General features: G+C 40.1%; 1 protein-coding gene across 1 annotated transcript in view; it reads left to right on the top strand.

Annotated features, from left to right (window-relative positions):
• Positions 1 to 27,046, top strand: part of gpc5a (glypican 5a) — a 995,175-nt gene that overhangs the window by 642,833 nt on the left and 325,296 nt on the right. The gene's annotated exons all lie outside the window — the stretch shown is intronic.

The raw sequence follows: 27,046 nt of genomic DNA, 5'->3' as shown, positions 1-27,046 counted from the left end.
TTATGTGCTTACCCTTGGGGAAGGCAAACTATGAATCAAAGATGCAACTTTTCAGAACTTAGAACGCTCAAGTATTTGAAGACCTGATTGAAATCAAATGTAAATTGTTTATTTAGAAGTTACATTACAAAAGGCTCAACGTCAATTTTATCTGTGTGTGTAATCAGCATTCTATTTATATAGAGAGACTGCAATTTGCCTGTCACGTCAGTTGAGGAGTATGTTGGGCCAATACCCCTAATCACAGATGGATTGATTTTGTACAAGGTTGCATGACATGAGTTGAAAGTGACTTGTAGTATGTTATACTGTTGTAGAATGAATTTGCATTCAACAGATCATCACCTCTGTCTGACACAGTAGAATTCTAAGAGTGCCTGAATGAAGGCGTATAGGTAAGTTGGAGATATTTTTGATCAGTAATGTTAATTTCCCTAACGAAAAGCACTCTTCAACCTTAAACCTTTCTTTCAGAAAATAAAATGTTTTGCAATATTATCATCAAAATGCAAGTACAATGTGTTGTGCTTATGCATTTTTACAACAGCCACAGTATACTATGCTGAATATTTTGCTTTGCTGTTACTAGGTATGAAGGGGGAAGGCACATAAAAAACCTTACTTCTATGCACCTACTTGCACATTCCCAGCAATCTGGAATTTTACTGGGGCGGGGGAGGAAAAACTTGTGAAAATTGGAAATGAATAGTGCTTGTCCATCTGGTCTTGTATATCATAAAATGGTAGTACCAGAGATTTCCAGGTTTTACATTTTATTTTCCTTTTGGAACCAGCAGGGGTGAGACATTGGATAAACTGGTCAAATTTAGGCCTACCCAACCTCATACCAACCTTTCCTCGTCCACCTTTGTGAAATCCCCGAGCCTGGGTTTATCTGGACACAGCAGAGTGATGTGACCCTCTGTAGTCCCAGCTGTGACCAGCATTCCCAGTGACTCTGCAGCGATGACTAGCAGTCATTTAAGATGCAACTTTCCTGTCAGGATATGGGCAGAAGTCACACTTTAAAACAACGGACCTGTTGTTTTAAATTTTGCAGGGCAACCAATAGGCTGCTGCTCCTCCAACCGGCTTTTTTGTTGGGAAGAGGGGATAGAGGCAAGACTAGTGATACTTGTGAAATTGAACCCCATATTTGTATACAAGTGTGAAACAAAATTGCAGAAACCTTATGAAGATGGTACTTTTTTTGAGTGAAAAATACCTTGTGACCACAGAACGTATTAGATTTACATAGAATATAATTTAAATTCAAGGACAGCTTCCTCCAGTTATCATGTACTGATGAATGATCAGTGAGCATTTCTGCCTGGGTCTGTTACTGGTACAGGGCTAGTGTATCCATTTCAAAGACGTGAATTGACTTTTTGATAGAAATTTGGAGCCTTCAAGATTGCCCTGAAGATTGGAGGAGTTGAAGATGCATGTCAAATGGACCTGTGGAAAAATCGTAGGAACATTTAAAAAATAACTTCCTAAAAAAAATTAAGGGCTTAGGTTATTAGTTACAAAAATATTGGAGATGGGAAAATACACTTTTTGATGACCTAGTGCAGTGAGACATGTGACAAAATCTTCAGGAAGAAGTCCAGTTATGGTTGATCACTGCACTTTGGATTCACTATTTGCCTGATACAGTAGTAGTAGGAAATGGCAAAAGCATGAAACCTCTATATCACCAAAGGAAAAAATTGATTGCTATAGCAGTTCATTTTCTTACTTTCCTTCCTATCAATGCCTGTCTCTGCTCTCAACAGACCCACAGTTGCCGCATGACAATAAAAGTCTAAAGTTTGTTAATCAATCAGTGTTCTGTACATGCAAACATTTCTTTATCTTGTGATGTATTTTGTGACCATCTTTTCCCTGTAAGTTTCCCTCCCAACACTGAATGCATGCAATTTATGCATTTTAAGTGTTGCCTAGCTATACAGAAAAATATGAAGAGGTTGTGCAAATTGTGTAAATTACCCAGACCTTCCAGATAAATTAATGGGGCCATTGTTTGTTTTTTTCTTATTTCTATTTCTTTTCATCCCCTTTTTCTCTTATTATCATTTTTTACCTATTTCCACCAACTTTGTTCTTATAATATTTATATAGGAAAGGAGTTAGTGCTGAGGGTGAAAGAGTTGACCATAGAAGGAAACACATGATTTCCTGCTTAGCTGTGTTGAAATCTGTCTGCTGTAGATTTCTGTCAACTTACTCAATCTATCAGTATTTCCTTAGCATTTTTATTCTCCCAAGTACACAGTATCTGATACCACCATTTTTTGTGTCATTGACAAACTTGGATATATGGATTCTTAATGTGTTATCTAAGTCACTCACAAGGACAGCGATGGATTATGGACCAGTGCAGATTCTTGTGTGATACCATTAGTCTTCAAAGAATTTGTATGAATGCGACAGAGGTGAAAATTAATTTTATGAGAAGATGATTGCATGGAAGTAGAAGTTAACCAATAACAAAAGAGAAAACAATGTTAACCAATGAGGAATAAAGAAGTTAACACATTTGATATGTACATTGAACTGCAATGATGAACAGATGAAAAAAAGATTAATAGCCCAAATATAATGGAAGAATTACTATACCCAGAAAGAATATTCTACCCTTGCCTTTAAATTTATTTCTGTTCAATTATTTAGTTATTCAATTCACTATTTTTGGCAGAACTGTCCTGAAAGTAAAAAAGGTCAACTCATAAATTACAGCTATCCACTATGTTATTGTATTCCCCTCGAATCCTGCAGTCTTCTGTAAATTATTGTGTCTTGTGCTCTGAATTGCGTTGGAATAGTGTGTATTATATGCAGCTGAATGTTTTGCAGAATCGAATGATACAAAAATATTTGTGAAAACATCTTCTACAATCATTCAGTAGAATTCAAAGTGAAAGTTTTCTGAGCTGTTACATTAGAACATTTGTCTGGAGTTGATTTTCTGCCGATGCCAGAAACCCGAAACATTTTGGGGTCCAGACCCCATGACTTATCCACACTGTTAACATGATGCAATTTTTAAATACCGATTGTCTAACTGGGCCGCTGGAGAGCTTGGCACCCAATTAGTAATCCCAGGGAGGGCGGGTTGGATGGTAACCCCCTTCTACAGAAATGATGTTCTTAAACTTGAGAGAGTGCAGAAAAGATTTACAAGGATCTTGCCAGGACTGGAGGGTTTGAGTTGTTGGGAGAGGCTGAATAGGCTGGCATGTTTTTCCTTGGATAATGAGAGGCTGAGGGATTATAGAGTCATAGAGATATACAGTACAGAAACAGACTCTTCGGTCCAACTTGGCCATGACGTCCAGATATCCTGGATAAATACATCACCATTTGCTAGCACTTGGCCCATTTCTCTCTAAACCCTTCTTATTCATATATCCATCCAGATGCCTTTTAAATGTTGTAATTGTTCCAGTCACCACTTCCTCTGGCAGCTCATTCCATACACACACCACCCCTCTGCCTCTTTTTATGAAATCATAATCATGAATAAGGTGAATAACTAATGTCTTGCCAAGGTGGGTGAGTCCAAAACTGGAGGGCATAGGTTTAAGGTGAGATGGGAAAGATTTGAAAGGCAATGTTTTCAATGCAGAGGGTGTTGCATGTGAGGAACAAGCTGTCAGAGGAAGTGGTGGAGGTGGGTGCAATCATATTTAAAAGGCATCTGGATGGGTGCATGAATAGGAATGGGTTTAGAGGGATATGGACCAAATGCTGACAAATGATTCTAGGCCAGATTTGAATGTCTGGTCGGTGCAGATGATTTGGACCAAAGGGTTTGTCTCTGTGCTGCATGACTCCATAACTCTATGGCTCTGTGACTCTATAACTGTCAGAAGATAGGACAAATGGCAGTCATTATTGGTCAGAAAGTCAGCAGCTTCACAGCACAAATGGCCATTGAAAAGATCTTAGACATGCTCTCCATGAATAGCTATTAACTTTTCAAAAATGTTACTTCAGCAAAATCATCACTTAATGGCTTCTCACATTAGTTTACACTTCAATGCACCAGACAAGTTACTTTTCTTGATCAGCGATTTGAAAGTTTCTGGTCTTCAACAAGCCCAATGATAAAGTTTCTGAAGGAGGTTTAATAGATAGTTTCTCCTTGTCATCTTGTTTTGAAAATTGTACATTCTGGAGGTGTAAGAGCACCATTTCCCTTTCCAAGTGCACTATTGTGAAGACGCATCTACACCCAACCACTTCCCTGGAGCAATTGAAAATGAAATTCCCTGGCTGGACTCAGACAATCCCTAACTGAATTTCCAATCATCTGTGAGAGCAGTTTCAGGTGCAACATTGGAATATCACACACTGAAAAGCTGTCCTCAGTTCCCCACATTTAATGGTGTGTTTAGATTTGCAGAGCATGTGTGAAGAAGGGAAAGCCAGAAACTTGCATGTCTCTGATTAATAGCTTATAGAGCTTGTTAAGAGTATTTGAAACAACCATTAGCAATTTATAAATGACCAGCATGAGATAAACAGAAGAGCTCTAGTACTGTCCCTACGTCTGAATCAGAATCATAGAATGTCTACAGGGTGAATAGATGCCATTTAGGCCATTAAGTCTGCACTTATCTTCCAAAGAGCATTCCAGCCTATCCCTGTTGTCCTGCATTTACCATAGCTAACCCACCAAGCCTGCACACCACAGGACAATTTTGCAAAGCAAATCCATCTAACCTGCACATCTTTGGATTGTGGGAGGAAACCGGGGCATCTGGAGAAAACCCACATAAACATGAAGAGAATGTGCAAACTATACACAGACAGTCACTCAAGGTTGGAGTCAAAACTGAGTTCCTTGCACTGTGAGGGAGCAGTGCTAACTACTGAGCCACCGGGCTGTCTATATGGAAGGCCTGGGCTCAAGTCCCACCACCTGCAGATGTGTGAAAATATCCACAAGGTAAACAGAAAGTTTAAGATATCTTTGAGCACAACTGTCAGGAATACAGTAGGTAGCTATTCACAACTGCAATGTGGAAAAAGTTGCAGAAAAGGGATGAAACTCTGTTACTTCCTGCAGTTTGGCAGAGTTGCCACTGTCAAAGCTGAGAGACTTCGTATTTGTGGGGAAAGAATCTTTTGCCTCTTGAGAGGAATATCACATCCATGGCCACTTCTAGCCATACATGCTTAGCCTGGTTCACTGGACCTTTTCATCTAGTTGAAGATGAACAGTAGATGAAGAGTAGATATTTACCACAGACTCAATTAGTGGCTGAAGGGAGAGGTCAGACATGTGACTGAGCAATGTTTAAATCACCATGCCCTCTCCTCTCCCTGCTTCTCCATTTACAAAGACAGTAGTAGTCCCAGTCATAGCTGCCAAATATGAGATCTGATGGGAATGAATATGTTAATAATACATTAATGGACAAGAAGGTGTAATTCTGACATCAGTAGTCACATGCAGTGGCGACTCTGAGAAGAGCGGAAAGGAGGGACTGTACGATAAACCTATAATCCGTATTCTGCATGTTAGAATGTTGATGAATAGTTTATAGAACTGACTGAAAGTGAGAGGAGGTTATTCTTAGACACAGGAAGCAGGGACAGTGTGGTTAAATGGAACAGTTCCAAAGTGCACCACACACATTCAAATGCCAGATCTCATGATTAGTGGAATCCATAAGACCAGAATATATTCAATCAATGTACTTCTCAAATGTGCTTCTTCCACATGCTCAATGCCTCTAACTGAGTTCAGGATTAGTGGTGCTGGAAGAGCACAGCAGTTCAGGCAGCATCCAAGGAGCAGCGAAATCGACATTTCGGGCAAAAGCCCTTCATCAGGAATAAAGGCAGAGAGCCTGAAGCGTGGAGAGATAAGCTAGAGGAGGGTGGGGGTGGGGAGAAAGTAGCATAGAGTACCATGGGTGAGTGGGGGAGGGGATGAAGGTGATAGGTCAGGGAGGAGAGGGGGGAGGGGATGAAGGTGATAGGTCAGGGAGGAGAGGGGGGAGTGGATAAGGATATAGGCAGGTAGGACAAGTCCGGACAAGTCATGGGGACAGTGCTGAGCTGGAAGTTTGGAACTAGGGTGAGGTGGGGGAAGGGGAAATGAGGAAACTGTTGAAGTCCACATTGATGCCCTGGGGTTGAAGTGTTCCAAAGCGGAAGATGAGGCGTTCTTCCTCCAGGCGTCTGGTGGTGAGGGAGTGGCGGTGAAGGAGGCCCAAGACCTCCATATCCTTGGCAGAGTGGGAGGAGGAGTTGAAATGTTGGGCCACGGGGCGGTGTGGTTGATTGGTGCGGGTGTCCAGGAGATGTTCCCTAAAGCGCTCTGCTAGGAGGTGCCAAGTCTCCCCAGTGTAGAGGAGACCACATTGGGAGCAACGGATACAATAAATGATATTAGTGGATGTGCAGGTAAAACTTGGATGTGGAAGGCTCCTTTAGGGCGTTGGATAGAGGTGACAGAGGAGGTGTGGGTGCAGGTTTTACAGTTCCTGCGGTGACAGGGGAAGGTGTCAGGATTGGAGGGTGGGTTGTAGGGGGGCGTGGACCTGACCAGGTAGTCACGGAGGGAACGGTCTTTGCGGAAGGCGGAAAGGGGTGGGAAAGGAAATATATCCCTGATAGTGGGGTCTTTTTTGGAGGTGGCGGAAATGTCGGCGGATGATTTGGTTTATGCAAAGGTTGGTAGGGTGGAAGGTGAGCACCAGGGGCGTTCTGTCCTTGTTAAGGTTGGAGGGGTGGTGTCTGAGGGTGGAGGTGCGGGATGTGGATGAGATGCGTTGGAGGGCATCTTTAATCATGTGGGAAGGGAAATTGCGGTTTCTAAAGAAGGAGGCCATCTGGTGTGTTCTGTGGTGGAACTGGTCCTCCTGGGAGCAGATATGGCAGAGGTGGAGGAATTGGGAATACAGGATGGCATTTTTGCAAGAGGTAGGATGGGAAGAGGTGTAATTCAGGTAACTGTGGGTTTGTAAAAAATGTCAGTGTCAAGTCGGTCCTCTTTAATGGAGATGGAGAGGTCCAGGAAGGGGAGTGAGGTGTCAGAGATGGTCCAGGTAAATTTAAGGTCAGGGTGGAATGTCCAGGAAGGGCAGGGAGGTGTCACAGATGGTCTCCAGGAAGGGGAGGGAGGTGTCTATGCTACTTTCTCCCCACCCTCAACCTCCTCTAGCTTATCTCTCCACGCTTCAGGCTCTCTGCCTTTATTCCTGATGAAGGGCTTTTGCCCGAAACGTCAATTTCGCTGCTCCTTAGATGCTGCCTGAACTGCTGTGCTCTTCCAGCTAATCCAGAATCTGGTTTCCAGCATCTGCAGTCATTGTTTTTACCTTGTTGATTTTAACCCTACTGCGAATCCTCTTGCAAGGATGCCTGCCTTGAATAAGTTTTCCTCCTCTCTCTATAAGAATCTCAGGGAGTCCCTCTCCCACTGCAACTCCCAGGTCATTTCCACCGTCCTGAAGCTCTTCAGCCATGTCGTGAAACAAACTCGCTACCACAGCCACATTTGCTTCCACAGTGCCTGCCTCCGTAACCAACTCAGCCCCTAACTGAGTACTGAGATTGCCTCCAGACCAAATAGTGTCTGACACTTTATAGTTTATGGGGCATTCTTACAACTGATGTGATGAACAGTCAATGCCCAGAAATATTCCGGTCAAGTTCCTGACCCTGGAATCAATATTTCTGCTCCCAACCTTCTGTAAAAGCATAGAGGCAAACCATGGACATTGTTTAAGTAGTTCAGACAGAATGAATCTCACAACTAGCGAAGAGTACGATTGAAGCACAGTGATAATTCTTATTGACCAATATTTGAATTGAACAATGAAGTCTTTGAAGTTACTTGACTTATAGAGATCTCTTTAGTTTGGGGTTTGTTATGAAATGTACAGTCAGTTTTTTCTTGTTAATATTTTGTTTGGTATTCTTCAGATCTGTGCACAATTTGTCTAAAAAGAATAATTGCTTATCCAGGAATGAAGATAGAATGCTGGAAATTGCCTTAGTGGAGTAAGTTAAAAGAGTATTGCTTGACATTTGTATTCTGATTATCCACAAAAAATGCTCAGAGTTCCACTGAGAACTGAGTGACTCGATCAATCAACAACTTCACCCTCACCTGAAGGAATTTCTGTCGCTAATTGATTGGATAAGTTAAATCAGTTCTCAGCTGGGTTGTTGCAGCCTCCCACTGATCTTCCCATCCCATCTTCATAGATTCACTGTTGTTTCCACAGTTGTGACCTCATTGGGGGACCTCATCACTCTGAAATACTTGTGGTAATGTCTTGACTGGAGCTACAATTCCTGTTATGTATTGCACTGCATTGATCTGGGTACAGACTGCATTTTTTCATTTCTTTATTCAAATTTTTCCAACTGTCTCAAATATGTTTTCGAGACTTCCATTTTCATCCATCTTGTGGACTTTGATCTGACTTCAAAATCGACTATTTTAAGGTCTTCCTTGCTGTTACAAGCTTTTTTTCTGTCCCAAATGTTTCAATTCTGAATTTTCTATTACTGTAAATCTGGAGGTGTACTATGCCTTGTAATGCTTCTTAATTTACAGTGATTCTATGGTAACACTGCTCTGGTTTATTAAGCTCCCTGCTGTTGAATGTCTATATTATGCTGCCCAGCAGTTCCTGTCATGGAGTTAGATTATTTCTCTTTCTCTCTGAGATTGCCATATCAAATAAAGTTCTTCAGTACAATATTTCTACCATGCTACATTGGCCTTTGTTCTCCCATGTTGGTATATTACTTCACTTCCTGTCTCATCTCCTTCCAAAGATATTTCTGTATCATTCAAAATTCAAAAGAATGTTAAAAAATATATTTTTGTTGATGTTGGCATTGCTAAGCACCTAAGCATTGCTAAGTTGTTTTATGATATTTTGCACCATAGCAAAATGAGTTGTTGTCAGGTTATTAATTTATTCAACAGATCTGGCAGGGAGATAATGGTATACCCACTGGTCTAATAATGCAGAAACACAAGGTAATGCTCTGGAAACACAGGTTCAAAGCCCACCACACCAACTGATGGAATTGAATTTCAATTAATTAATAAATATTAAATATAAATCTGGTCTCCCCAGTGGTGGATGTGAAACTGTATATGATTGGCATAAAACAAAACTTCTTCACAAATGAACTTTGGAGAAGAAAATCTTCTTTCTTTCCCTTGTTTAGCCAACGTGTGACCCCAGACCCACAGAGTGGTTCAGTTTGGCTTGCTTAGTCTTTCCAATCAGTTCCTGAACAATTAGAGAAAAGCAACAAATACTGATGTTCCCAATGATACGTACATTCCATAGGTGGCACGGTGGCACAGTGGCTAGCACTGCTGCCTCACAGCGCTAGAGACCTGCGTTCAATTCCTGCCTCAGGCGACTGACTGTGTGGAGTTTGTACATTCTCCCTGTGTCTCCGTGGGTTTCCTCTGGGTGTTCCAGTTTCCTCCCACAGTCCAAAAATGTGTAGGTTAGGTGAATTGGCCATGCTAAATTACCCGTAGTGTTAGGGACAGAGGTAAATGTATGGGAATGGGTCTGGGTGGATTGCGCTTCAGCAGGTCGGTGTGGACTTGTTGGGCCAAAGGGCCTGTTTCCGCACTGTAAGTAATCTAATAAAATAAATATATAAATGGGAGGAAATTACAAATTTAGTTTGTTTTTTTCTGAGCACCCAGATGGGATGAAGGTTGGGGGAGGGGGGGGTGGGGTGGGTGGTTGTTGCGTGCTGGTGAAAGAGGCAGAATACAGAAACTTAAATGTAAATCAAGTAACCAGTGGGACTGGTTATTGGCAGCTCAGTGTGGGGCCATATGTGGCAGGAAGGCAAAAGTAAGACCATAGGTGTTTGGAAATAATTATGTCACCCAGATAATGAAAACTTCAGCAAACCTGAGGGTGAAGGTAGCAGGGCTGAGATGAGTTGAAAATATGAATATAGTAGAACAGATACAGCTATTCAAAATGTAGGCAGGGAACAGGCCATTTATTAAAAATTCAAATGTTATCAAGTACATAAGATATCTTATTCCTTTTCTTTCAGTTTCTTAAGGCTGAGTGTGTTTTCAGCCACCTTCACCCCACTTCGCTGTACTCCCTCATCATCAATTTATTTATGATTAACTCTCTGGAAAACATAGTTGTTTTTTTTTCACATGACAGGCCCAATATCAATACAAGTAACTTTTACAGTTAAACATTATAAGATACATTATTGGGAAGTTGTAGATAAAACAGATGTTTATGACTGTGCCCAGTGAGTAAGAAACTGTGCAGCTCCAGCTGGTGGTACAGTTTGACTTGTGCATAGATTGGAACCTTATGATTAATCCTCAGATTACAATGAGAAATACACTGAAAGCACACATACACCATGACAAAGAATCACATCAGCTAACTGTTGACATTCTAATACTACAAATTCCAAAAGAGATATTAGCCTATTAGTTTTCAAGAGAGCATAAAATCCACATTTTATTTTAATATAATGTAAACATGTAAGTTTTGAGAGACCTCTCACATATCAGAATCTCAAATTATATAAAACTAAAGGCATCAAAAAGGCTATCATTCATGTTCATTTTCCTGATCTGGCGACAGAATCTTCAAATGTCCACCAATTTGTATCTCTCTCACCAGCAGCAATTAATCTGAAATTGATGTGAGCATTCATAGTATTTCAAAATGGTGGCCTTAAAGTGGCAGACCACTTGAAACATCTTAATGAGAGAATTATGTTTACTCATGATGTTTGCTGCTATGGATTAAGAACAAGGCATTATCTGAATTGCCATAAACAAGCCATGAGAAATTCTTGGTTTTCTTTTCAAAAATCCAGGAACTCCTTGGCTGGAAATCATGAGTAACAAAGAAATAATACTAAGCCCTGATCTTGACAAGATAACAAATAATACAGTAAAATTGTGAACACATTGAGAACAGACAGTGAGAATGAGGCACAAGAAGCTAAATTTGCATCTTTGGTTCATGAAATGTGAATTGGACTATTTACTGATGTTGCCTTCCTGACTTTGAAACATCAGTCAATTAATTGGCATTCTGATTGCCAAGAGTCACATCAGAGCTAGAGTTAGGTGGATGCTGAAACCAGCAATGTAGAAAACTTGACTACATTTCAGGGAGCATCAGCTCAGTTCCGGTTACAATGATTGAGATCTGTATCTCTGACCTCCAATCCCAGTTCTGGTGCCTACACCCCAAGAATTCAAACCTATTTCTCCCACACCAATCTTTGAGTCAAGCATTTACCTCTTGAATCTTGTTGACCTTGATCGGCCTTGAAAATATAAAGTGCAGAGAAACTCTACAGATCGAGCAGCACACGTGGGGAGAGATACTGATGTTTTTGAGTCCAATATGATTCAACTTTCAAATGTTTTCTGAAGAACACCTGTCCTTAGTATGTGCCCACAAGCAGGCATTTATAAAACCAGAAAATAAATGTGGTGAAAGAAAGACTTGCATTCTCAACATCCCTTTCACAACTTCAGGTCACCCCAAAGCACTTTCCAGTCAATAAAGTATCTTTTAAATTATCGTCATTGGAATTTGTAAATTGATTCTCAAACAAGCCATGTAGATCCAGGGTAACATTGTTTCCACCTGAAATCCCTAGACTATTTACATTAAAGATATATTCATCGTATAGGCTAGTTACGAATATTATAAGAATTATGCCTTTTTGAAAACAGTTAAAAATCACAACACCAGCTTATAGTCCAACAGGTTTATTTGGAAGCACTAGCTTTCAGAGTGCTGTTCCTTCATCACGAGGCTTTGAAAATATTAACTGATTGAAAGTGAACTGAAATGGTTGGTGACAGACAATACTTAGACTGCAATTCTCAAAGTTCTAGTTAAAATTGAACATTCAACTGCTTAAGACACTAGACTTCCCTGGATATTATCAGCTAGTATGGTCTGATGGAATGCTGATTCTTAATGGAACAGATGATGGATATATTACTTAAGCATGATTGGAACTTGACTGGATAAAGAAAAGGCAATATGATCTTTGTCTTGCATGCTTTTGTTAATTACTTTTTTTACAAAAGAAAATCAAAAATGGTTTGAAGGAATGCGTGAGATTAAAGAGAATGAGAAAACAGATGACAGATATGTTATTCGGAGTTCATTATTTGTGGGCAGCACAGTGGTTAGCACTGCTGCCTCACAGCGCTAGAGACATGGGGTAATTCCCGCCTCAGGCGACTGACTGTGTGGAGTTTGTACATTCTCCCCATGTCTGTGTGGGTTTCCTCCGGGTGCTCCAGTTTCCTCCCACAGTCCAAAAATGTGCAGGTGAATTGACCATGCTAAATTGCCCATAGTGTTAGGCAAAGGGGTAAATGTAGGGAATGGGTCTGGGTGGGTTGTGCTTCGGTGGGTCAGTGTGGACTTGTTGGGCCAAAGGGCCTGTTTCCACACTGTAAGTAATCTAATTGTTGGGCATGTGTTTCTGGACCTGACTCTATTTAAGTACAGTTATTTTTGAATACACAACAATGCTGAATCTTGTGCAACTTTATTACTAGTATGAAATGTCTTTGAGTCCAATAGTCTTGACAGGCAGTTGCATTAAAATTGAAGAATGTGGTGCTGGAAAAAGCACAGCTGGTCAGGCAGCATCCGAGCAGCAGGAGAATCGACATTACAGACATAAGCCCTTCATCAGGATTGAGACTTTTTGGCCAAGGGGGCTGAGAAATAAATGGGAAGGGGGTGGCGCTGGGGGGAAGGTAGCTGGGAATGCGATAGGTAGATGAAAGTGGGGGTGAAAGTGATAGGTCGGAGAGGAGGGTGGAGCAGATGGACAGGTAGGACCATTCAAGGGGGCAGAGCAAAGTTGAAAGGTTGGGACTCGCAGAAGGTGGGGGGAGGCGAAATTGGGAGACTGGTGAAATCCACATTGATTCAATATGATTGGACATTGCCAATGTCACGTGTCAACACTTTCTCCTTTCTCCTAATACAACACTTTTGTTGTATTAAAATGCTACAAATGATACCAATGAAAATACCAAAGCACTTAGCAAATTCCACTAGACCATGGTAGTGAATTATTAACTACTTCAAGAAAGAACTTCACAGTGAAACACTGCAGGTGGGTTAAAAAATAAAATCTATGGTGCCTTTGTCATTTACTGATTGCAATGTATTTTGGATCACCTTTTTCAATTTTTTTTGTACTAAGTTCATGAGCAGGAAAGGTTTGGAAGGGTATGGGCCAAGCACAGGCAACTGGGACTAGTTTAGTCTGGGAATATGGTCAGACTGGTTGGACCAAAAGGTCTGTTTCCATCCTGTCGATTCTATAACTGTATGACTCTACTTGGTAAACTATATTTCTCTCCATCTAAACCCTCAACGCTATGGTAGTCCCAGTCTATATTTGGAAAGTTAAAATCCTCTATCATAACCACTCTAGTATTCTTACAGATAACTGAGATCTCCTTACAAATTTGTTTCTCAATTTCCATCTGACTATTGGGTGATCTATAATACAATCCCAATAAGATAATCATTCCTTTCTTATTTCTCAGTTCCACCAAATAACTTCCCTGGATATATTTCCAGGAATGTCCTCCCTCAGTACAACTGTAATACTATCCCTTATCAAAAACCCCACTCCCCCTTGTCTCCTGCCTCCTTTTCTATCCTTCCTGTTGCATTTGTATCCTGGAATATTAAGCTGTCAGCCCTGTCCATTCCTGAGCCATGTTTCTGTAATTGCTATGATATCCTCGTCCCATGTTCCTAACCATGCCCTGAGTTCATCTGCCTTCTCTGTTAGGCCCCTTGCATTGAAATAAATGCAGTTTAATTTATTAGTCCTACCTTGCCCCTGCCTACCCTGACTGTTTGGCTCGCTTCTGTTCTCAACTGTACCAGTCTCAGATTTATCTCTTTCCTCACTATCTCCCTGGGTTCCACCCCCCCCATCTTACTCGTTTAAATCCTCCTGAGCAGCTCTAGCAAATTTCCCTGCCACTATATTAGTCCCCTTCCAATTTAGGTGCAAACCATCCTCCTTGTACAGGTCATTTCTACCCCAAAAGAGATTCCAATGATCCAAAATTGTGAATACTTCTCCCATACACCAGTTCCTCAGCCATGCATTCATCTGCTCTATCCTCCTATTCCTGCCCTCACTAGCTCATATCACCAGGAGTAATTCAGATATTACTACTCTCGAGGACCTCTTTTTTAAATTCCTGCCTAACTCTCTGTCATCTCCTTTCAGAATCTCAACCTTATCCCTTCCTATGTCGTTGGTTCCAATGTGTACAATGACCTCTTGCTGGCTCCTCTCCTCCTTGAGAACATTCTGCACCCTCTCTGAGACATCCATGATCCTGGCACCAGGGAAGCAACATACCATTCTGATTTTTCGCTGCTGGCCACAGAAATGTCTGTTTGTACCTTGGACTAGAGAGTCCCCTAACACAATCGATCTCTTGGAACCCGACGTACCCTCATTGCATTAGAGACAGTCTCAATACCAGAAACTTGGCTGTTTGTGGTACATTCCTCTGAGAATCCATCACCCCCTACATTTTACAAAATGGCATACTTGATTGAAATGGGGATAGCCATAGAAGACTCCTGCATGAACTGTATACCTCTCTTAACTTTCCTGGACTTAACCCATTTATCTGACTGTATCTGCGGCTTCCACCCTTCCTATAACTGCCACCCATCACATCCCTTTGCTCTTGTAAATTCCTTCTAACTGTCTCTCCAACTGATCCATTCGATCTGATAGGATTCGCAACCACCGGCATTTATTGCAGCTATAATCCTCAGTAACCCGTAAACTCTCCCTAAACTGCCACATCTGACAAGAAAAGCATATCACTCTACTAATGGCCATTTTTGCTTCTTTCAATCTGCAGACCCAGAAAATAGTACTATCTTATTCCTCTACAAAACACTGCTCCATGTTAAATGCATACTTATGGCTTATATTTTAAGTTTAATCAAGAGACGTATCTCAATAAAACATATAATCAAGAAAGAACCCACTCTACACACTATTGCAGACTTACTGTAAGGCCATGCTTAAACAATTCACTTATCTGCTTCTGTGCTGTGACCTCTCCCAAACAGGCTCCTCCAAGATTAGTTGTGAATTTCACTGTTTGTTAATTTCCCAGACGCACTCCCATGTCCAGCGATACATGAATTCAAACAGCAAAGGCAGTAACTGCTGTGTCAGTTAGCAATGTGGGTTTCTTTCTATCTTTCTTTCTCCTGCACTGACTTCACCATGTGTTTCCTTTGTGTGTTCCTCTCCCTTTTAAAAGTGCTATTGTTTTGACATTTTTCCCCAAAGTTCCAAAACAATGCAACAGCATATAATACAGTAATTGCTGCTTCTGGAATTTGAGGAAATCACCCCCAACACCTAAAATACCTCAAAAAATGAGCAGCTGTTACAGCCAGAAATGTTTCCTGTCCTCCATCTTCGATTACCCGGAATCCTTTTTTTTAAACTTCAGCATGTTTCAGAATTCTGAAATTCAACATGTTTATAACAAAATGAATCATTTGTCTTTTAAATTACATGATGTCTTCATATTGGTCAGAAAAATATCAACAAACCTTGATATTTCATCCAATTATGGTCAATGAATGGAAATCGTAGACTTCTTAATCAGCTGGGAGATTGAAAAACCACTAGCTTATTCAGATAAGCAGAATTGTATCTAGTCAGTCAATACAAACCTAGAAAATTAAATTCAAATCTTTAAGTTGATGAAATTGTAAATTTAGATAAGTTATTCTTTTGGTTTCCTTTGCTGAAGTGGCTTTCAGTTAACCAAAAGTGAATGAATAAATTGTATTCGACCAAGCACATTTACTGCAAGCAAATCACTATTGCTCGATTTTCAAAGAAGCAACATTTTCAAGTTTGCTTATAATCTTCAAAAAGCACAGTCTTCAGGTACACTAGTAAGGTTGAATGGAGGAGATGTAAAAGTATACTTCACTGATAAACAGAAGGTGATTAATATTTGCCCTCATTTTATCAAGTTTTGCCTGAAGTCTTTTGTTTTTTTGTTGTTGTTTTCCTTCTTTAATGATATTTGTGAAGTAATTGCTACGAAGCAATAGGAAGTATTAGAACAATATTATAAAAGCTTAAAAGCAAAGCATTGCAGTTAATACATGCCTTTTACAATTGCAACTTTTTAATTATTTGCTAATCCATTTCCTGTCCCGCCTCAGTCGACTGACTGTGTGGAGTTTGCACATTCTCCCCGTGTCTGCGTGGGTTTCCTCCGGGTGCTCCGGTTTCCTCCCACAGTCCAAAGATGTGCAGGTCAGGTGGATTGGCCATGCTAAATTGCCCGTAGTGTTAGGTAAGGGGTAGATATAGGGGTAGGGGTATGGGTGGGTTACGCTTCAGCGGGGCGGTGTGGACTTGTTGGGCCGAAGGGCCTGTTTCCACACTAAGTAATCTAATCTAATCTAATCTAAATATCTTGTAAGGATTGAAGCTTTTTCTTATTACTTATGGGATCTGTTGGAAAATTTTCAAAATGTTTCAGATATTTGGATAGGCCTCAGGAGAAATGTTGGTGAGTGTTTTTCAGAAAATTTGTCGCCAAATGAATGACCATTAAAGTAAGTTAGAAAAGAGAAGTATTAATAAACCCTTTTTATTTTCAAAAGTGATGTATTATTGTTAAATGCTGTCATAATAACTATATAAATAAATACACTATACATATTTCAATAATATTTATACAAGAGATGTGAGAAATAGCACTGGCAAATATTCTCTTCATGTTTAATATATTTTGAAAGCTCCTCAAAGGATGATTTTAATTCGAAAGTGAAGTCATGTACAATTACATTAAACTTAAAGGACTGGGCCCATTTTTAAGTAAAGTTATTTGGGGTTCTGTATATTTCTGCAAGGCACCTGAAATGTTTGACAGGCCAGTGACTGTGAGTTTGTGTCCTGAGTAAGTCAAAAAGTACCTTCAGAGATCCCTAATTTCAGCTGAGTGTTCTTTTGAGGCTGACCCCTAAAATTATCCCTTACAACATTGATCTGCAGAAGAGTCTTAGCATACATACAGTCTCCAAACAATAGCAAGTTTTTCTTCCAGTGAGCCATATCAATTTAAATGTTTATGCATTTACCATACTTACATAGCTTTTAACATGCCTTCAAAAAAAATTTTTTTATACATACAGCAAACTTTGTTTGAACTGGCACTCTCAGTAAACCAGCAGAAATTACAGAAGTTTACTGTATTAACATGATAGCCAAATAGTCAGTTCAGGGTGCGAGTGAGAAAGCTCTCTGTAGGTAATTTTTATTTAAGGCAAAGGTGCACTATAATTTACGTGATTATGTTGTAAATAAATTAAACAGTAATGTGTTATGTTAGTGTGTGTATTTACAGTGATTCTGTGGATCTCTTGGGCAACCAGAGTACTTGATCAACCGGCACTCTCCTGATCCCTGAGTTGCCAGTTCATAAAAAGTTCTTTTTCTCTGCACTACATAACAAAAGTTTCTAATAGGATAAGAAAGTCAAGTGTCTGTGCTATGAAACAGTATTCCTGCCTGACTAGAACTGATGTTGTGAAGAATGATATTTCTTACTGGATGGAAAATTATATGAAATCAATTTTGACTTGGGTGAAATCCATTTTGTGCTCTGCAGGTCTGGGTATCACCTGTTAGATCATGATACATTGTTTCAAGCTGTCTATTTGTTGTTTCTTCATATCCAATGGTGCTTATGATTTCAAAATCATTTTGGAAATGATAAATAATTGAAGTCTCTTTGGACCCTCCTTCTTGCAACTGCTAGCCACACCTTGGACTCAAACTGAAAATAACTGAAAATATTTATGTGTCATAATTTAGATATCAGCCATGCACTCTACCAGTTTCTCATCTTCTGTTTTGAGTCACTGTAATCTCTGTATTTTCCCTTTACCTCTGTGTTGATCCTATTTTGTTGAAACTTTTGCAAGAAATCTACCAGGAGAAAGAGAAGACTGCAGATGCTGGAGAGTCAGAGTTGATAAAGTGTAGCACTAGAAAAAGCACAGCAGGTCAGGCAGCATCCAAGGAGCAAGAGAGTTGATGTTTCAGGCAGGACCCTTCTTCAGGACTGGGGAGAAGGAAGGGGGCTGAGAGATAAATGGGAGGGGTGGGGCTGTGGGAAATGTAGGTGGGATGGCGATAGGTTTGCAAAGTTATGAGGTGATGTGATAGTTCAGTGGCAAGTGTGGAACAGAAAGGTGGGAAAGAAGATGGACAGGTATGTCAGGTCAAAATGGCGAATCTGAGTCAGAGAATTGAATCTGGAATGGGGTGATGGGAGGGGAGATTTAGAAACTGGTGATTTCAATGTTCATGCCATGTGGTTGAAGGCTCCCAAGGAAGAAGATGAGGTGTTCCTCCTTCAGTTTGCAGATGGCCTAGCATAGATGATGGAGGAGGCCTCGAATGGATGTGTCCTCAGGGGCATGGGAGGGGGAGTTAAAATGGATGGCCACAGGAAGGTGGGGTTGGTTAGTGTGTGTGGACTAGAGATGTTCCTTGAACATTCTATGAGTTTGTGCTCAGTCCCTCTGATGTAGAGGAGACCACATTGAGAGCAAATGAAGTTGGAGGATGTAGAAGTAAATCTCTGCCAGATTAAAATGACCCTTTCGGGCCTTGGACTGAGGTGAGTGTGGGGTGGGGGGGAGGTGTGGGCATAGCTTTGCACCTCTTATGGCCACCTACTTCCCTAATCCCCTCCAGTTTCAGCTTCTGATCATTCAATTTTTCTTCAATTTCATGGTTGTCAAAATTTTTAATCTCCAAAGCTATCATTTACATAGCAAGTCTTTATTATTTGTCCCATTGAGAAGTCTAATCTCAGCAGTTCTATCACCTTCAACTACCATCCTACCTCTATTATTTGTCTTTGGTTTTTAATTGTAAGATGTATTCTTGCCTCACAGTCATGCTTTTAGGAGCACTTCAGATTGTAAGAGCCTTTACAATTATATGAAAAGGAAGAGAAGAGCTAAAATAAATATTGATACCTGAGAAGCAAAGTCAGGAGATTATAATGGGGAAAAAGGAAATATTGATGAAATTGTTTGTGTCTGCCTTTACAGTAGAAGACACTAGTAATATACCAGAAATAGAGATTAAACCTGGGACTAATAACAATGGAGAAATGAATGATTATTAATATAAGCATTGCAAATACACTACATAAATTCAAAGAGCTAAAATCTGACAATTCCTTAGGATCTAAGTAAAAATATAATTCTAAAAGACGTAGCTATAGAGAACTTGGATACACAGACAATGATTTTGCAAAATTTCAATAGATTCTCGAATACTCCCAGCATATTTGGAGGTTACCAAATGTAACAGTGTGGTTCAAGAAAGGAGATAGAGAAAAAAAGAGAACCATAGGCCACATAGTCTGATATCAGTCATAACAGGAAATTGTTAAAATCTATTATTGAGCAATTTTCAAAAATGCACTTATTGTTAGGACAAATCAACGCTGGTTAGGAAAGTGAAATCCCATTTGACCAATTTAATAGTGTTTTGGGGATTTAATAGTTACATAGAAACAAAGATGATAAGAACAGGAGTAGGTTATTCGACCTCTTTAGCCTGCACCACCTATTCATTATGGTCATGGCTGATTATTGAACTCAATATTGTACCTGAATCCCTCACAACCATTGATTCTTTTCACCCGAAGAATTTTTTCGACTTCCTTCTTGAAAACATGTAATGTTTTGGCCTTAACTATTTTCTGTAGTCGGGAACTCCAGAGGCTTACCACTTTGTGATGAAATTTCTCCTCAGCCCTAAACAGTTTACCCCTTATCCTTAAACTATGACTCCTGGTTCTGCACTCCCCCATCATTTGAAACATCCATCCAGCATCTAGCCTACACAGTCCTGTTGTAATTTTATAGGTTTCTGTGAGATCTCCTATCATTATTTGAAAATCCAGTAAATACAACCCTAACCAACTCAATCTCTTCTTATGCATCAGTTCTGCCATCCCAGGAATTAATTTGGTAAATCTTTGCTACACTCCCTCTAGAAAGAACATCTATCCTCATGTAAGGAGTCCAAAACTGCACACAATATTTGAATTATGGCCTCAACAATGCCCTGTATAATTGCAGCAAGATATCTTTGTTCCTGAACTTGAATCCTCTCACTATGAAGACCAAGGCAGTTTGCCTTCTTTACTGCTTGCAGCACCTACACACTTACTTTCAGTGACTATTTTTATTCCTTGGGTATTTATCAAAATCCATCTGAATGGATTCTCTATTGTCTGAACTAAAATCTTTCCTCAATATTGTGTTTATATCCTCTTTAACCAATAATGCAACTCCATTGCCTTTTCCTTTTAGTCTGTCTTTCCTAAACACTGAATATTGCTGGATGTTCAGTTCTCATTCCTGGTCACCCTACAGCCTAACTATATCATACCCATTTACATTGATTTACACAATTAATTCATCCACTTTATTTTGAATGTTCTGTGCATTCAGGCTTAAAACCTTAAAGCTTGTTGATTTAATGTTCTTAATCCCATTCCCACTATCTGTTACTTTGGCCTTGTTTGATTTTGGGTTTTGATTCCTCAACCTATCACTTCCCATATTCCCTTTCTGTCTATTTTGTTTTTGTTCTTGTCCTTGATTCCCCTTCTTCTGACTCCTTGCATAGCTTCCCATCAACCTGCCGATTTGGTTTAAACCATCTCCAACCACTCCAGCATTTACTCCACTTGGGGCATCAGTCCCAATTCTGTCCAGGTGTAACTAATCCAGTTTGTACTGATCCCACCTCTCCTGAACTGATCCTGGTGCTCCAGGAATCTGAACCCCCTCCCCATCACACCAGCTCTTTAGCCACATGTTCATTTGAAATATCCTGTATTTCCCACTCTGCCTAGCAAGTGGCCGTGGTAGTAATCCTGAGATCATTACCTTTGAGGTCCTACTTTTCAACTTCCTTCACGGGAGGGGGGTGGTGGTGGCATGGTGGCAGTGGGTGGCACGGTGGCATGGGCGACACGGTGACTCAGTCATTAACGCTGCTGCTCATTGCGCCAGGGACCCATGTTCGATCCCAGCCTCGGGTGACTGTCTGTGTGGAGTTTGCACATTCTCCCCATGTCTGCGTGGGTTTCCTCTAGGTGCTTTGGTTTCTCCCCACAGTCCAAAGATGTGCAGGTTAGGTGAGTTGGCCATGCTAAATTGTCCATAGTGTTAGGTGCATTAGTCAGAGGCAAATGGGTCTGGGTGGGTTACTCTTTGGAGGGTCGGTGTGGACTTGTTGGGCCAAAGGGACTGTTTCCACACTGTAGGGAATCTAATCTAATCTAATAACTTCCTATATTCTGCTTTCATGGCCTCATCCCTTTTTATACCTTTGTTGTTGGTACTAATGTGGACCATGACAACTGACTGTTCACCTTTCCCTTCAAAATGTCCTGTAAATGCTCTGAGACATCCATGACCCTAGCACCTGGGAGACAACATACCATTCTAGATTCTTGGTTGTGGCTACAGAAACACCTAGGAGAAAGTGAGGACTGCAGATGCTGGAGATCAGAGCTAAAAATGTGTTGCTGGAAAAGCGCAGCAGGTCAGGCAGCATCCAAGGAGCAGGAGAATCGACGTTTCGGGCATGAGCCCTTCTTCACCAATTCTGCCTGACCTGCTGCGCTTTTCCAGCAACACATTTTCAGCTACAGAAACACCTGCCTCCTACCCTTACAATTGACAATTGCATTTTCATACTTCTTGCTCCTCCCCTGTGCTGCAGAGACAGCCATTGTGCCACAAATTTGGCTGTCTCTCTCTTTCCCTCAGAGGCCATTCCACTGAACAGTATTGAAAGCAGAATGTTTGTTTTTCAAGGGAATGTGAATGGGGATTCCTGCATTACTTGGCTAGTGCTCCTATTCTGTCTGGTGGTAACTCATTCCCTTCCTGCTGGTGGACTCTTAGCCCTGCAGTGTGACCACCTCTCTGTATGTGCTATCCACAATACTCTCAGCTTCACAAATGCTTCATAATGTCCCCAGCACTGAAACTCAGGTTTCCAGGGACTGTAACTGGAGACACTTCCTGCACACATGCTGGTTCTCCCACAGAAAGCAGGGGAAACACATCATGGCTTTGAACTCTCCTGTCATGACTTACCCCTTTAAATTAGACCTTTTGGAAGATGCTTAATATCAAATAATATCAGTAGGGCCCTTCTTTCCTGCATCGACTGTGAGCAGACCTTCCTCAGATTGGTCACTGTGATGCCAACTGCAAGGATGCTGTTCCCAGCCTCAGTAACATTTCTAAAGAAAGCATCTGCATGCTTTTGCAGAAATGGAATCATGTAAATAACAGAGAATGGGATTTGATCCATCAACCTCAGATTTATGAACCCAGCACACTCCCACTGCACTGTCCTGAATCTAGGTTTGCAGGTGATACAGAACATAATGATTATGCAAGTTGTTAAGTTGGAAAGCTTTTGCTCTTTTACAAGGCCTCCCATTTGTTTGCAACAAAATTCAAGTTTTAGTGGAAGCATTTTAAACCCTTTAAGTATTGTGACTTTAAATTATAGTCCCAAACAAGTTTTCTGGAAAACTTAAATCAGAAGAAAAGATAAATGTTTATTCATACAACATCTAAATGTAAATCCAAGAAAATATCCATCTCCTCAAATGCACAGAGACAAACTTCACAAGAAAATATGAACTTTGTAGATAACATGTGTAGCTAGGTAATTAATGGAACATCAAGAAATAAATCACGTTTAAATTAGTCCTTTAAGATGAATTTTTTGCAGGCTTGGATGAAGTACTCTTTTGTGGTTTTTAAAAATTGAATGGCAGTTGTAATTCACTCGGTTTTGAGATTAAATTATAGCCGAGCTCCTGTACAAAGATGATGTACTTTCTGGCATGTGGGAGCAAAGATCAGGGCCTTATGTATTAATAATAAATAGGCTCCAAGAACGCTGCACTGTGAGCCTGAATGATGATCCAACAATTATAAGCAGAAAGAACAAGTACACACACTGAGCCTATTTCAATGCAACAAATTAGTTGTCAGCCATTTTTTTGGTTCATTTGTCAGGATAATTCCTTGATCAAAGAGTTAAAAGTCACAGAACACCAGGTTATAGTCCAACAGCTTTATTTGGAAGCACTAGCTTTCAGAGGGCTGCTAACCACTTGATGAAGGGACAGCGCTCCAAAAGCTAGTTCTTCTAAACAAGTCTGATGTTATGTGATTTTTAACTTTGTCCTCCCCAGCTCCTCCACATCTTGACCAAAGAGAGTCAACCTGCATTGTTTTAAATTTAAGCAAAACTTGTCACTTAATTATTGGTGATCATTTACTGTTGCGTTGCTTCTGATTATGACTCTATCAGTCAGAGTACATTTTTCAACCAATCAGCATGCTTTTCTAATGTAGTTTAAATGTTGATTCCTTTTACATGAGTAATTTTTGTGAACTGTTCTGATGATTGCAAGATCAAAAGCTTTGAAAATATTTGCCTTTTTTCAGCAATAATCACAATATGAACAGATTAAATGAATGGCAAACAAGATGGTCGATGGAGTATAATCTGGGGAAGTGTGCAGTTATTCACTTTTACTGTGACAACTAAAAAAAGCAGACTTGTTTTTGTTTTATAAAAGAACATTTTGAAAATATTGATCTTCAGAGAGATTTGACTGTACTCATACAAGGAACATAAACATTGGGCATTTAAGTACGGCAAGCAATTAGTCAAACTGATGTCATGTTGTGCATTATTGCAAGGGATTGGTGAACAATACCTGGAAACTGTATGTAACTTTGGCTTTCCTACTTTAAAAAACACTTGCATAACAGGCAGTACAGTGAAAGAACACTAGGTGATTCCTAGAATAAGAAAGTTATAAAAATTCAACCTATATTCTCTGGAGTTCAGAAGGGGTGACCTCATTAAACAATCAAAATTATAAAGGTTCTGAAAATTGCTTTCATCTGGCTGGAGAGTCTTGAACAGCAGGGCACAATTTCAAGATAAGGAGCTGACCATTTTGAATTGAAATGAGGAGAAATCTCTCCAGTCAGAGGGTTGTCAATCGTTGGAATGCCCTATCCCTAAAGATTGGGGATGCTCCATCACTGAATATATTAAAAACTCAAATAGTCAGAATTTTGGTCTCTTGGGAAATCCAATTATAGGGAAATGGGTGGGAATGTGGAGTTGAAGCCCAAGATGAGGCACATTGGTGTTGAATGATGGAATGGCTGGCTGTCCTATGTTGTCTTCTCTTGATTCTATATCTTGTGTTCGTCAAGACCTTTCGATTATCCACAGCTAGAACTCGCTGGACCATTCTGTGATTGAAAATTTGGTTCTATCCTGTTCTCCTCAACATTTCTTCTGCTGTTGACCTTGTGGACCACTCACATGAGTGTCCCCCTTTGTTATCTTGGGCAACAATAACCATCTGAGTGCCTATCCTTTGAAACAGATCTCTATGACGCTGTTACTTCCTTCTTCTGCTAATATGTGTGGATATACACCAATTATACCATAGTAATCCAATTTCCTCCACAATCTCTCTTCCTTTCTGGTGTACTCCAGAGATCATCATTGGTTCATGTCATTCTTTAGACAATGATACTCTTAAATACTAATCCAGAAACATGGGATTATCAATCTTATGCCATTTCATGCAGATGATGCCAACCAGGAAGCTAATACTAAACTAATCAAATGCTGGATCAATATTTTCTCCAATTAACATTTCAGCAAAACTGAAATCAGTCTTTTCAGTTTCCATTAGCACTTATCATGTCTTATGGCAGTCTTGACATGCTGCTTAATGCCTTCTCAGTGTCCTTCTTCACATTGTCTTTCTTCCACATATCAGCTCTACTACATACAAAGGTGCTTTCGTCCACTTCTGTCTCCATTTATCTTGGTGCATAATCTCAAAGCTCAGCTTTTCTGATGATTCAGAAGAAAGCCTTGCAATAAACCTTGTGTGGATTCTAATAGGGATGAGTAAGTTGCTCTGCCAGTATATTAGCACCACTCAGTTGGGTGAAAATTACCCTAAAGTTGTAGCTTCATGGAGGACTAAATCCTATTTGCAAATTAAAGTGAAATAAACTATTATGTTTGGTTTCAGTTCATGGCATGTAGTTCATCATTAAGTCTAAACATTGTGCAGTAACCAACTACCAGAAAGTTGTGGGTAGACACTCCATTAATGCACAAGCGAAATAAAGGAAATTTTACTTCTCATTCTGATTAACCCAGTGAATTCAGTTTGGATGTACATAATGCTAAAACAAGAAAGGACATGAAAAGTACCAGTAACGTTAGTCAATTTGTCATTTCACAATATTATGGTGCATATACCTCTGCCAGTTAAATGCTTACATAGAACATTACTGTGTGGAGTTTGCACATTCTCCCCGTGTCTGTGTGGGTTTCCTTCGGGTGCTCCGGTTTCCTCCCACAGTCCAAAGATGTGCAGGTTAGGTGAATTGGCCATGCTAAATTGCTCGTAGTGTTAGGTGCATTAGTCAGAGGGAAATGGGACTGGGTGGGTTACTCTTCAGAGGGTCGGTGTGGACCTGTTGGGCTGAAGGGCCTGTTACCACACTGTAGGTAATCTAGTCTAATCTAATCTATCGATTTTAAATTGTTTTGGCTTAATGGTTCACTCTGCTTTAATCTTTCACACCTGACTAAGTACATTGTCATGTATCTGTCATATCAGCGTAGCAAGAAGGTGGGGAAAAGCAATGTGGACAGACGCTTTCTGCACAAAAAAGCCTCTGTATTTGCTTTATTCTGAAAGCATTTGCAAACATTGCACACAAATCTTCTCAAAACTTGCTAACACATTGTATCTTTAAAAGCAATAACAAAGTTTGCCATGGATTTAGAGATGGATTTAGATGTCTGAGATATCATTGGAAGTGTAATCAAGGTACATCGATTTAGTGTAATGGGATACAATAAGAGGAAGTAACTACTCCAAATGTGCATCTCTTCTAGCAAATTCTTCATTAATTAATAGCTTCACCCTCAGGGATGAAGTGATACTGTGCCCGGATAATACATCTTTGATGGTAATGAATCCTGATGGCAACCTTTTACTAGATTTGTGAACGAGTGATGATGTGAAAAATGATACACTTTTCTCACATTTAACACTTGAGGCAAGGAAAACAAATAAGGCATTTTGTCTGTCTTCACAGGTCAACGTCTAGTAATAATAGAACAAATTATTAATGTGACTAATTACAAAGCTATTCAATAAACCAATGCCTAATTAGTGGCTAATTACCTCTAGCTGTAAATTTACTGATCAAAGTGAATAACATTTGTTACTTCTTAAAAATGCATTAATTTATTAATCAAGCAAAGCTTTTAACTTTTAAAGAATGGCTGACTGTACTTGTACATAGTAAAGTGATCCCATCTGACTACTGCAGCTTAGTTACACTTACCTTGGGGATTGTAACTTAAGGGGCCATCAAGGACAGCTGTCACAGTGAAATGAGAAAACATAGCCACTCCAAAGCAAGGGTTTAGTTGGAACAAGGACATGCAAGGGCTGTTTTTACAGATTGTCTGCAGGATGTCAATGAGGTCAAAAGTCACATGACACTAGGTTATCATCCAATTTGAAATCACAAGCTTTCGGAGTGTAGTCTCTTTGTCAGGTGAAGTGAGAGAGAAGCACACAGACACAGAATTTATAGGACAGAGATCAAGGACAGAGAGATCAAAAGATCATACAAGTGGTGTGAGTGGAGCGTTGAATAATAAGACTCTACAGGTGATCAAAAGTATCAGATGGTGTGAATAAAGTGTCAATAGCTGAATACCAAGCAAAGGGATGACCTATAATCCAATTAATTGCAGCAGAGAGATAATTACAAAAAAA

The sequence above is a fragment of the Chiloscyllium punctatum genome, chromosome 9, assembly GCF_047496795.1.
Source record: "Chiloscyllium punctatum isolate Juve2018m chromosome 9, sChiPun1.3, whole genome shotgun sequence".
Classification (NCBI taxonomy): Eukaryota; Metazoa; Chordata; class Chondrichthyes; order Orectolobiformes; family Hemiscylliidae; genus Chiloscyllium; species Chiloscyllium punctatum.
This window is presented reverse-complemented; position numbering and strand designations above follow the sequence as displayed.